This window comes from Corythoichthys intestinalis, chromosome 7 (genome assembly GCF_030265065.1).
Source record: "Corythoichthys intestinalis isolate RoL2023-P3 chromosome 7, ASM3026506v1, whole genome shotgun sequence".
Taxonomy (NCBI): domain Eukaryota; kingdom Metazoa; phylum Chordata; class Actinopteri; order Syngnathiformes; family Syngnathidae; genus Corythoichthys; species Corythoichthys intestinalis.
In genome coordinates this window covers 45,747,671-45,760,886 of record NC_080401.1, presented here as the reverse complement: position 1 = coordinate 45,760,886, position 13,216 = coordinate 45,747,671, and positions in this window count along the sequence as shown.

Genomic DNA, 13,216 nt, shown 5'->3' with positions numbered 1-13,216 from the left:
GCGCCACACCAAGCGCCGGCGACCAGGGGAGGTCCACCCCACCGGCAAGGGACAGCAAGCCTCACCCAAGGCCCCGTGGGCCCCAAGAGGCCCCGCCAACGACCCCGCCGGCCGGGGGGGCAGCAGCGGCCGCATGCACCCCCCGGCCCCCACCCCAACTACTAATATGTTGTTTTTATGCATTTGTAATTTAGTCTTTAGGTATATTTAGCAGTTTTTGTTGGAATGTGTTTGAACGATTTGTCTAGAGAATTGTAAAAAGAAAAAAAAAGTTAGCATTTTATAGCATTTAAGCTAGCGGACTTTTGCTATGCAGGTTAGCCCATTGTTCTTTTGTTTTTTAATACCGTTTTATACAGTTTATACCGCTAAACTCAGATATTTTAATTGATTTTTAAAAGCATTTATTGCTCTTGTGAAATGAAAGTGTAATTCTGCACGGTTTGAAAAAAACACTTGAGAATTTTATTTTGTATTCACATTTAATGCTTTTTTGAAGGTGCAATCTTAGCCATCTTTTATTTTACGCCTTCTAAATTTTATTCTGAAACACATCAGGTTTTCCTAATCTGATTACTGGATTATTTGAACTAACTAGATGATAGATTAATCGATTACTTTGATAATCGATAGCTGCAGCCCTAATTAGAACTATTGATTTAAGCCTTTTAGTTCAGTTAAAAAAAACACCCTGAAAAGTAAAAATGATGCAAAATTATTTTTAAAACTTGTTTCAACCACACTTAGAAAAATATCAAAGTAATACTGTAAATTGACATAATGATGAGCAATCTCAACTAATTAAAAATGACAGCAACAAAATGACATAGTATGGAATCTGGGTCTGTTTAGCTGAACAATAGGCTATTGTGCATCAAGTGGATCAACAGGTTGTTGTAATAATATATGCTGCCATCTCTAATCACTAATCTAGTCTGGCGACAGATGTTATCACACCCTGCGCTGTTACACTTCCATTACTGTAATAGTCCATTGTGCACTGTTTTATTTTTATGTAGCTTTTACTACCATTCAGATTAAAAACCAATTTTTCAATTGAAATCTGGCCAAGACAGAGAGCGGCAAAACAAAATAAGTGCAGAAGAATGTAAAAAGCAAAACATGTTCGATATGATTGTCTGAGTCACACCTAAAAATCAATTGTTCAAATTACCGAGTACCAACACAACTTGTCTCCAAAGTTTTTTGTTTTAGTATCTGCTTTTTGACAGGACCCAACATGCCAATTAAAATGAAGAGAACTGTCAATATGACCTGGTAAAAGTCAAATTTCTTTCTATCAAGAGTAGAAAGTACAGAAATATTTGTTGTGTTATGTTTTTTTTTTCCCTTGCTTGGTGCTGGGCTAGGACCAAGGGCAAAATGAAGCATCCTTAACCACTGGGGCTTTGCATTAGTTTTAGGTTCATGAATCGATGCTTCATTCACATTAGCCCTCTACTGACATCTACTGCTGGAATCTTGAAATGCTTTAAATAACGTCTCAAATGCCACTTTTCACTCAACACCACTGTACATGCTCGATTTCTCCAAGAAATTAATAGTAATTAAAAATGCTTTGGTAGTAATATCTTCATTTATTTTGCTTGCAATGAAAAAACACAAAAGAGAATGGGGGGAAAAAAATCATTATCATTTTACACAAAACCCAACAAAATGAAAACTCATGTGATGCTTCTCTAATTTGTGAAATTAACAGCACCAGTTACTTACCTCTGGCACATAACAGGTGGTAGCAGTAACTAAATTACATTTGCATCCAGTTAAAATGGATTAAAGTTGACTCAACCTCTGTCCCGTGTCCTTGTGTGTACCACATTGAGCATGGAGAAAAGAAAGAAGACCAAAGAACTGTCTGAGGACTTGAGAAGCAAAATTGCAAGGAAGCATGGGCAATCTCAAGGCTACGAGTCCATCTCCAGACACCTGAATATTCCTGTGTGTACTGTGTGCAGTGTCATCAACAAGTCTAAAGCCCATGGCACTGCTCCCTAGATGTGGACGTAAAAGAAAAATTGACATGAGATTTCAACAAAAGATTGTGCGGATGGTGGATAAAGGACCTCGACTAACATCCAAACAAGTTCAAGCTGTCCTGCAGTCCGAGGGTACAACTGTGTCAACCCGTACTATCCGTCGGCGTCTGAGTGAAAAGGGACTCTATGGTAGGATACCCAGGAAGACCCCAGTTCTGACCTAGAGACATACAAAAGCCAGGTTGGAGTTTGCCAACACTTACCTGAGAAAGCCAAAAACGTTTTGTAAGAATGTTCTCTGGTCAGATGAGACAAAAGTAGAGCTTTTTGAAAAAAGGCATCAACATAGAGTTTACAGGTAAAAAAAAAACAAGGCCTTCAAAGAACACAGTCTCCAAAGTCAAACCTAATACATACAAAAATGGCGGAGATTCCCTGATATTGTACGGTTGCTTTGCTGCCTCTGGCACTGGACTAGTTGACCGTGTGCATGGCATTATGAAGTCTGAAGGTGACCAACAAATTTTGCAGCATAATGTAGGGCTCAGGCTGGGTATCCCTCAGATGTCATGGGTCTTCCAGCGGGACAATGACCCAAAACAAACTTTAAAAAGTAATAGAAAATAGTTTGAGAGAAAGCACTGGAGACTTCTAAAGTGGCCAGTAATGAGTCCAGACCTGAATCTCATAGAACACCTGTGGAAAGATCTGAAAATGGCAGTTTGGAGAAGCCATACTTCAAATGTCAGAGACCTGGAGCAGTTGGCCAAAGAATGGTCTAAAATTCCAGCAGAGCATTTTAAGAAACTCATTGATAGATACCGGAAGCGGTTGGTCGCAATTATTTTGTCTAAAGGTTGTGCTACCAAGTAGGGTTGTCCCGATCATGTTTTTTGCTCCCGATCCCGATCGTTTTAGTTTGAGTATCTGCCGATCCCGATATTTCCCGATCCGATTGCTTTTTTTTCCTCCCGATTCAATTCCAATCATTCCCGATATTTTTTCCCGATCATATACATTTTGGCAATGCATTAAGAAAAAAATGAATAAAACTCGGACGAATATATACATTCAACATACAGTACATTCAATATACAGTACTGTATTTGTTTATTATGACAATAAATCCTCAAGATGGCATTTACATTATTAACATTCTTTCTGTGAGAGGGCTCCACGGATAGAAAGACTTGTGACTTTGTATATTGTGACTAAATATTGCCATCTAGTGTATTTGTTGAGCTTTCAGTAAATGATACTGCAGCCATTCAACCCAAATGCATGATGGGAAGTGGAACCATGACTGTGCGTAGTGCTACCAATTGATGTACAGTATCTTCTCTGCGTTGGGAAATAACACACGGGGTTAAGAAAACGGTCAGTTGCTACCTTGCTTCCCCACATTGCTTCCTATGATATTTCTAATCGTAGGGAGGAGGAGTGTAAGGCTTTAACCTATTATAAAAAGGCTCCAAAGGCTGCCAAAATTCACTCTACTCATTTTACGCTGCCTTTAATCTCTATGTATAGGTAAAACGGCGCAATTACAGATTGAGCGCGACGATGCGTGAGTGGGTCGTGCAACGCATGCAGTAATTGCATTAAATATTTTAACGTGATACATTTTCAAAAAAATTATTTACCGCCGTTTTTGGGGTACATTTGATAACCCTACCTTAAGCCTAAACTAAAGACTCTGGATGAGTGTAACATATTATGTCTGTAACGTTAAATACAATTAGAAAACGATTTAATTAAAATATATATATATATGTATATATTAAAAAAAGGCATGGCCGATATTTTTTTGCCGATTCGGATACTTTGAAAATGACGTGATCGGACCTGATCGATCGGCATCTCAATTGGGACATCTCTACTACCAAGTATTAGGCTGAGGGTGCCAATATTTTTGTCCGGCCTATTTTTGGAGTTTTGTGTAAAATGATAATAGCCTTTTCCCCGTTCTCTTTTGTATTTTTTCATTGCAAGCAAAATAAATAAAGATTTTACGACCAAAGCATTTGTAATTGCACTCGCTTTAGAAGTTTAGCATTATCAGACAGAATTGCAGGGGTGCCAATACTTTTGGCCAGCAGTGTAGCACAATCCATTTTGACTAGGAGAGGCAGGCAGCCCTCATTCGCGATCAGCCAAATGAATTCGATTGGTGGATTGAAAATAAATAAAGTTTGAAAACATTTTTTTTCACAATGCATTTTCTCAACAGGCACTAGCTATTTGTAGATTGTTGCCATTTTGTCATTTTTAGTCAGGCTCGGTGCCGATCACTGACAATCTGTGACTATGATTATTCTAGCAAGAAAAGCAGCCAAGTTTCGTCTGAGAGTTCAAATTTCACATTTTAATATTAGGCATGGTTTTGAAATGAGCCAAAAAAAAAAGCCAATAGGTTTGTTTTTCACTGAATAATGAAGATAGGTTCCCCAAATTAACCAAAGTTTCACCGAAAATATGTACAACTTCACTCGGTAATGTAGTAAGTGATGTCGTATGGAGATTGCGGCGACCGTAGATTAATTGCTGGACAGGAAGCATACGCCCGGTAGGTGGTAAAGTGGTTTCTCATTGACTAATGTGTCATACTGCAGGATCCATTTATAGCCTGACTACCTCATATTCCGTTCGCTCGTACCCGGTTTCCACCCATCTGACTGCTCGAGCTTGCGTTGCTGTGGAAACGTGTCCATTCCTGACATTTACGTCCGACCTCTTTCATTCTTTCTTCTTTTTGTGCCTTGACCCATATGACCCGGTTCACTCCTCTCAACCGGGAGCTTTAAATCATGGAAAATATGGATTCATTGAGTCTCTCCAATGGAATTACATGATCATACCTTGATTTTATGACTTTAATTACTCTATTTATTGGACTAAAAGGCGCACCTGACTGCCCAGAGTGGCCAATCCAGAAAGCAACGGTCCTAATAGAATAGAATAGAATAGAATAGAATAGAATAGAACAGAACTTTAGCTAAAATGAGTACGAATGTACAGTGGGGCAAATATGTATTTAGTCAACAACTAATTGTGCGAGTTCTCCCACTTGAAAATATTAGAGAGGTCTATAATTGTCAACCTGGGTAAACCTCAACCTTGAGAGACAGAAAGTGGGGGGGGGGGGGGGGGGGACAGAAAATCACATTGTTTGTTTTTTAAAGAATTTATTTGCAAATCATGGTGGAAAATAAGTATTTGGTCAATACCAAAAGTTCATCTCAGTACTTTGTGATGTACCCTTTGTTGGCAATGACGGAGGCCAAACGTTTTCTGTAACTCTTCACAAGCTTTTCACACACTGTTGATGGTATTTTGGCCCATTCCTTTATGCAGATCTCCTCTAGAGCAGCGATGTTTTGGGGCTGTCGTTGGGCAACACAGACTTTCAACTCCCTCCACAGATTTTCTATGGGGTTGAGATCTGGAGACGGGCTAGGCCACTCCAAGACCTTGAAATGCTTCTTAAGAAGCCACTCCTTTGTTGCCCTTGTCATGCTGAAAGACCCAGCCACGTCTCATCTTCAATGCCCTCGCTGATGGAAGAAGATTTTCACTCAAAATCTCTTGATACATGGCCCCATTCACTCTTTCGTTTACACAGATCAGTCATCCTGGTCCCTTTGCAGAAAAACAGCCCCAGAGCATGATGCTTCCACCCCCATGCTTCACAGTGGGTATGGTGCAATTCAGTATTCTTTTTCCTCCAAATACGAGATCCAGTGTTTCTACCAAAAAGTTCTATTTTAGTTTCATCTGACCATACCACATTCTCCCAGTCCTCTTCTGGATCATTCAAATGCTCTCTAGCGAACCGCAGACGGGCGTGGACGTGTACTTTCTTCAGCAGGGGGACACGTCTGGCAGTGCAGGATTTGAGTCCGTGGCTGCGCATTGTGTTACTGATATTAGCCTTTGTTACTGTGGTCCCAGCTCTCTGGATGTCATTCACAAGGTCCCCCCGTGTGGTTCTGGGATTTTTGCTCACCGTTCTTGTTACCATTTTGACGCCACGGGGTGAGGAGGGAGTTGAAAGTCTGTGTTGCCCAACAACAGCCCCAAAACATCACTGCTCTAGAGGAGAGCTGCATGGAGGAATGGGCCAAAATACAGGCAACAGTGTGTGAAAAGCTTGTGATGAGTTACAGAAAAAGTTTGGCCTCTGTTATTTTCAACAAAGGGTACATAACAAAGTATTGAGATGAACTTTTGGAATTGACCAAATACTTATTTTCCACCATGTTTTGCAAATACATTTTTGAAAAATCAAACAATGTGATTTTCTGTTTTTTTTTTTCACATTCTGTATCTCATGGCTGAGGTTTACCCATGTTGACAATAACAGGCCTCTCTAATATTTTCAAGTGGGAGAACTTGCACAATTAGTGGTTGAAAAACGGTCAAAATACACTTTTGGGCAAAGGAGCGCCGAGAAACGTTCCAAAAACATGTCAGGACCCTTGGCACAGCCCAAATATGCCCAAAAAGTTAAATTTTGGGAAAAAATAATTTATGACTTTTTTGTCGGGGGGGTGCTTATGCATTTTTTCAAAATTTAAAAAACAGTCAAAACACACTTTTAGGACAAGGAGCACCGGGAAATGTTCCAAAAACATGTCAGGACTCTCATCACAGCCCAAATATGATTAAAAAAAATATAACTTTTGGGAAAAGTCAATTTTTGACTTTTTTGTAATGGGGGGTGCTTACACATTTTCAAAATTTCAAAAATGGTCAAAAAATGCGTTTGGGCCAGGGAGCGCCGGGAAACATTTCAAAAACATGTCAGGACTCTCAGCACAGCCCAAATATGCCAAAAAAGTGTACTTTAAGGAAAAGTCCATTTTTGACTTTTTTGTAAGGGGGGGGGGGTGCTTACGCATTTTTTCAAAATTTCAAAAACGGTCAAAAAACACTTTTGGGCTAAGGAGCGCCGGGAAACGTTCCAAAAACATGTCAGGACTCTTGGGACAGCCCAAATATGCCATAAAAGTGTACTTTTGGGAAAAGTCCATTTTTGACCCTTTTTTAAGGGGGGGTGCTTACGCATTTTTTCAAAATTTCAAAAACGGTCAAACAAACACTTTTGTGCAAAGGAGCGCCGGGAAACGTTCCAAAAACATATCGGGACTCTTGGGCACAGCCCAAATATGCCAAAAAAGATAACTTTTTGAAAAAGTCAATTTTTGACTTTTTTGTAAGGGGGGGTACTTACGCTTTTTTTCAAAATTTCAAAAACGGTCAAAAAACACTTTTGTTCAAAGGAGCGCCGGGAAACGTTTCAAAAACATGTCAGGACTCTTGGGACAGCCCAAATACGCCATAAAAGTGTACTTTTGGGAAAAGTCAATTTTTGACTTTTTTGTAATGGGGGGTGCTTACACATTTTCAAAATTTCAAAAATGGTCAAAAAATGCGTTTGGGCCAGGGAGCGCCGGGAAACGTTTCAAAAACATGTCAGGACTCTCAGCACAGCCCAAATATGCCAAAAAAGTGTACTTTAAGGAAAAGTCCATTTTTGACTTTTTTGTAAGGGGGGGGGGGGGTGCTTACGCATTTTTTCTAAATGTCAAAAACGGTCAAAAAACACTTTTGGGCAAAGGAGCGCCGGGAAACGTTCCAAAAACATATCGGGACTCTTGGCACAGCCCAAATATGCCAAAAAAGATAACTTTTTGAAAAAGTCCATTTTTGACTCTTTTGTAAGGGGGGGTACTTACGCATTTTTTCAAAATTTCAAAAACGGTCAAACAAACACTTTTGTGCAAAGGAGCGCCGGGAAACGTTCCAAAAACATATCGGGACTCTTGGGCACAGCCCAAATATGCCAAAAAAGATAACTTTTTGAAAAAGTCAATTTTTGACTTTTTTGTAAGGGGGGGTACTTACGCTTTTTTTCAAAATTTCAAAAACGGTCAAAAAACACTTTTGTTCAAAGGAGCGCCGGGAAACGTTTCAAAAACATGTCAGGACTCTTGGGACAGCCCAAATACGCCATAAAAGTGTACTTTTGGGAAAAGTCAATTTTTGACTTTTTTGTAATGGGGGGTGCTTACACATTTTCAAAATTTCAAAAATGGTCAAAAAATGCGTTTGGGCCAGGGAGCGCCGGGAAACGTTTCAAAAACATGTCAGGACTCTCAGCACAGCCCAAATATGCCAAAAAAGTGTACTTTAAGGAAAAGTCCATTTTTGACTTTTTTGTAAGGGGGGGGGGGGTGCTTACGCATTTTTTCTAAATGTCAAAAACGGTCAAAAAACACTTTTGGGCAAAGGAGCGCCGGGAAACGTTCCAAAAACATATCGGGACTCTTGGCACAGCCCAAATATGCCAAAAAAGATAACTTTTTGAAAAAGTCCATTTTTGACTCTTTTGTAAGGGGGGGTACTTACGCTTTTTTTCAAAATTTCAAAAACGGTCAAAAAACACTTTTGTGCAAAGGAGCGCCGGGAAACGTTCCGAAAACATATCGGGACTCTTGGGCACAGCCCAAATATGCCAAAAAAGATAACTTTTTGAAAAAGTCAATTTTTGACTTTTTTGTAAGGGGGGGTACTTACGCTTTTTTTCAAAATTTCAAAAACGGTCAAAAAACACTTTTGTTCAAAGGAGCGCCGGGAAACGTTTCAAAAACATGTCAGGACTCTTGGGACAGCCCAAATACGCCATAAAAGTGTACTTTTGGGAAAAGTCAATTTTTGACTTTTTTGTAAGGGGGGTGCTTACGCTTTTTTTCAAAATTTCAAAAACGGTCAAAAAACACTTTTGGGCCAGGGAACGCCGGGAAACTTTTCAAAAACATGTCAGGACTCTCAGCACAGCCCAAATATGCCAAAATAGAGTACTTTCAGGAAAAGTCCATTTTTGACTTTTTTGTAAGGGGTGGTGCTTACGCATTTTTTGAAAATTTCAAAAACAGTCAAAAAACACTTTTGGGCCAGGGAGCGCCGGGAAACGTTTCAAAAACATGTCAGGACTCTTGGGACAGCCCAAATACGCCATAAAAGTGTACTTTTGGGAAAAGTCAATTTTTGACTTTTTTGTAAGGGGGGTGCTTACACATTTTTTCAAAATTTCAAAAACGGTCAAAAAACACTTTTGGGCAAAGGAGCACCGGGAATTGTTCAAAAAACATATCAGGACTCTTGGCACAGCCCAAATATGCCCAAAAAGTTAAATTTTGGGAAAAGTCAATTTTTGACTTTTTTGTAAGGCCGGATGCTTAAACATTTTTTCAAAATTTCAAAAATTGTCAAAAAACACTTTAGGGCCAGGGAACGCCGGGAAACTTTTCAAAAACATGTCAGGACTCTCAGCACAGCCCAAATATGCCAAAATAGAGTACTTTCAGGAAAAGTCCATTTTTGACTTTTTTGTAAGGGGGGGTGCTTACGCATTTTTTCTAAATGTCAAAAACGGTCAAAAAACACTTTTGTGCAAAGGAGCGCCGGGAAACGTTCCAAAAACATATCGGGACTCTTGGCACAGCCCAAATATGCCAAAAAAGATAACTTTTTGAAAAAGTCCATTTTTGACTCTTTTGTAAGGGGGGGTACATACGCTTTTTTTCAAAATTTCAAAAACGGTCAAAAAACACTTTTGTGCAAAGGAGCGCCGGGAAACGTTTCAAAACATGTCAGGACTCTTGGGACAGCCCAAATACGCCATAAAAGTGTACTTTTGGGAAAAGTCAATTTTTGACTTTTTTGTAAGGGGGGGTGCTTACGCATTTTTTCAAAATTTCAAAAACGGTCAAACAAACACTTTTGTGCAAAGGAGCGCCGGGAAACGTTCCAAAAACATATCGGGACTCTTGGGCACAGCCCAAATATGCCAAAAAAGATAACTTTTTGAAAAAGTCAATTTTTGACTTTTTTGTAAGGGGGGGTACTTACGCTTTTTTTCAAAATTTCAAAAACGGTCAAAAAACACTTTTGTTCAAAGGAGCGCCGGGAAACGTTTCAAAAACATGTCAGGACTCTTGGGACAGCCCAAATACGCCATAAAAGTGTACTTTTGGGAAAAGTCAATTTTTGACTTTTTTGTAATGGGGGGTGCTTACACATTTTCAAAATTTCAAAAATGGTCAAAAAATGCGTTTGGGCCAGGGAGCGCCGGGAAACGTTTCAAAAACATGTCAGGACTCTCAGCACAGCCCAAATATGCCAAAAAAGTGTACTTTAAGGAAAAGTCCATTTTTGACTTTTTTGTAAGGGGGGGGGGGGGGGGGTGCTTACGCATTTTTTCTAAATGTCAAAAACGGTCAAAAAACACTTTTGGGCAAAGGAGCGCCGGGAAACGTTCCAAAAACATATCGGGACTCTTGGCACAGCCCAAATATGCCAAAAAAGATAACTTTTTGAAAAAGTCCATTTTTGACTCTTTTGTAAGGGGGGGTACTTACGCATTTTTTCAAAATTTCAAAAACGGTCAAACAAACACTTTTGTGCAAAGGAGCGCCGGGAAACGTTCCAAAAACATATCGGGACTCTTGGGCACAGCCCAAATATGCCAAAAAAGATAACTTTTTGAAAAAGTCAATTTTTGACTTTTTTGTAAGGGGGGGTACTTACGCTTTTTTTCAAAATTTCAAAAACGGTCAAAAAACACTTTTGTTCAAAGGAGCGCCGGGAAACGTTTCAAAAACATGTCAGGACTCTTGGGACAGCCCAAATACGCCATAAAAGTGTACTTTTGGGAAAAGTCAATTTTTGACTTTTTTGTAATGGGGGGTGCTTACACATTTTCAAAATTTCAAAAATGGTCAAAAAATGCGTTTGGGCCAGGGAGCGCCGGGAAACGTTTCAAAAACATGTCAGGACTCTCAGCACAGCCCAAATATGCCAAAAAAGTGTACTTTAAGGAAAAGTCCATTTTTGACTTTTTTGTAAGGGGGGGGGGGTGCTTACGCATTTTTTCTAAATGTCAAAAACGGTCAAAAAACACTTTTGGGCAAAGGAGCGCCGGGAAACGTTCCAAAAACATATCGGGACTCTTGGCACAGCCCAAATATGCCAAAAAAGATAACTTTTTGAAAAAGTCCATTTTTGACTCTTTTGTAAGGGGGGGTACTTACGCTTTTTTTCAAAATTTCAAAAACGGTCAAAAAACACTTTTGTGCAAAGGAGCGCCGGGAAACGTTCCGAAAACATATCGGGACTCTTGGGCACAGCCCAAATATGCCAAAAAAGATAACTTTTTGAAAAAGTCAATTTTTGACTTTTTTGTAAGGGGGGGTACTTACGCTTTTTTTCAAAATTTCAAAAACGGTCAAAAAACACTTTTGTTCAAAGGAGCGCCGGGAAACGTTTCAAAAACATGTCAGGACTCTTGGGACAGCCCAAATACGCCATAAAAGTGTACTTTTGGGAAAAGTCAATTTTTGACTTTTTTGTAAGGGGGGTGCTTACGCTTTTTTTCAAAATTTCAAAAACGGTCAAAAAACACTTTTGGGCCAGGGAACGCCGGGAAACTTTTCAAAAACATGTCAGGACTCTCAGCACAGCCCAAATATGCCAAAATAGAGTACTTTCAGGAAAAGTCCATTTTTGACTTTTTTGTAAGGGGTGGTGCTTACGCATTTTTTGAAAATTTCAAAAACAGTCAAAAAACACTTTTGGGCCAGGGAGCGCCGGGAAACGTTTCAAAAACATGTCAGGACTCTTGGGACAGCCCAAATACGCCATAAAAGTGTACTTTTGGGAAAAGTCAATTTTTGACTTTTTTGTAAGGGGGGTGCTTACACATTTTTTCAAAATTTCAAAAACGGTCAAAAAACACTTTTGGGCAAAGGAGCACCGGGAATTGTTCAAAAAACATATCAGGACTCTTGGCACAGCCCAAATATGCCCAAAAAGTTAAATTTTGGGAAAAGTCAATTTTTGACTTTTTTGTAAGGCCGGATGCTTAAACATTTTTTCAAAATTTCAAAAATTGTCAAAAAACACTTTAGGGCCAGGGAACGCCGGGAAACTTTTCAAAAACATGTCAGGACTCTCAGCACAGCCCAAATATGCCAAAATAGAGTACTTTCAGGAAAAGTCCATTTTTGACTTTTTTGTAAGGGGGGGTGCTTACGCATTTTTTCTAAATGTCAAAAACGGTCAAAAAACACTTTTGTGCAAAGGAGCGCCGGGAAACGTTCCAAAAACATATCGGGACTCTTGGCACAGCCCAAATATGCCAAAAAAGATAACTTTTTGAAAAAGTCCATTTTTGACTCTTTTGTAAGGGGGGGTACATACGCTTTTTTTCAAAATTTCAAAAACGGTCAAAAAACACTTTTGTGCAAAGGAGCGCCGGGAAACGTTTCAAAACATGTCAGGACTCTTGGGACAGCCCAAATACGCCATAAAAGTGTACTTTTGGGAAAAGTCAATTTTTGACTTTTTTGTAAGGGGGGGTGCTTACGCATTTTTTCAAAATTTCAAAAACGGTCAAACAAACACTTTTGTGCAAAGGAGCGCCGGGAAACGTTCCAAAAACATATCGGGACTCTTGGGCACAGCCCAAATATGCCAAAAAAGATAACTTTTGGGAAAAGTCAATTTTTGACTTTTTTGTAATGGGGGGTGCTTACACATTTTCAAAATTTCAAAAATGGTCAAAAAATGCGTTTGGGCCAGGGAGCGCCGGGAAACGTTTCAAAAACATGTCAGGACTCTCAGCACAGCCCAAATATGCCAAAAAAGTGTACTTTAAGGAAAAGTCCATTTTTGACTTTTTTGTAAGGGGGGGGGGTGCTTACGCATTTTTTCAAAATTTCAAAAACGGTCAAAAAACACTTTTGGGCTAAGGAGCGCCGGGAAACGTTCCAAAAACATGTCAGGACTCTCAGCACAGCCCAAATATGCCAAAAAAGTGTACTTTTAGGAAAAGTCCATTTTTGACTTTTTTGTAAGGGGGGGTGCTTACGCTTTTTTTCAAAATTTCAAAAACGGTCAAAAAACACTTTTGTGCAAAGGAGCGCCGGGAAACGTTCCGAAAACATATCGGGACTCTTGGGCACAGCCCAAATATGCCAAAAAAGATAACTTTTTGAAAAAGTCAATTTTTGACTTTTTTGTAAGGGGGGGGTACTTACGCTTTTTTTCAAAATTTCAAAAACGGTCAAAAAACACTTTTGTTCAAAGGAGCGCCGGGAAACGTTTCAAAAACGTCAGGACTCTTGGGACAGCCCAAATACGCCATAAAAGTGTAC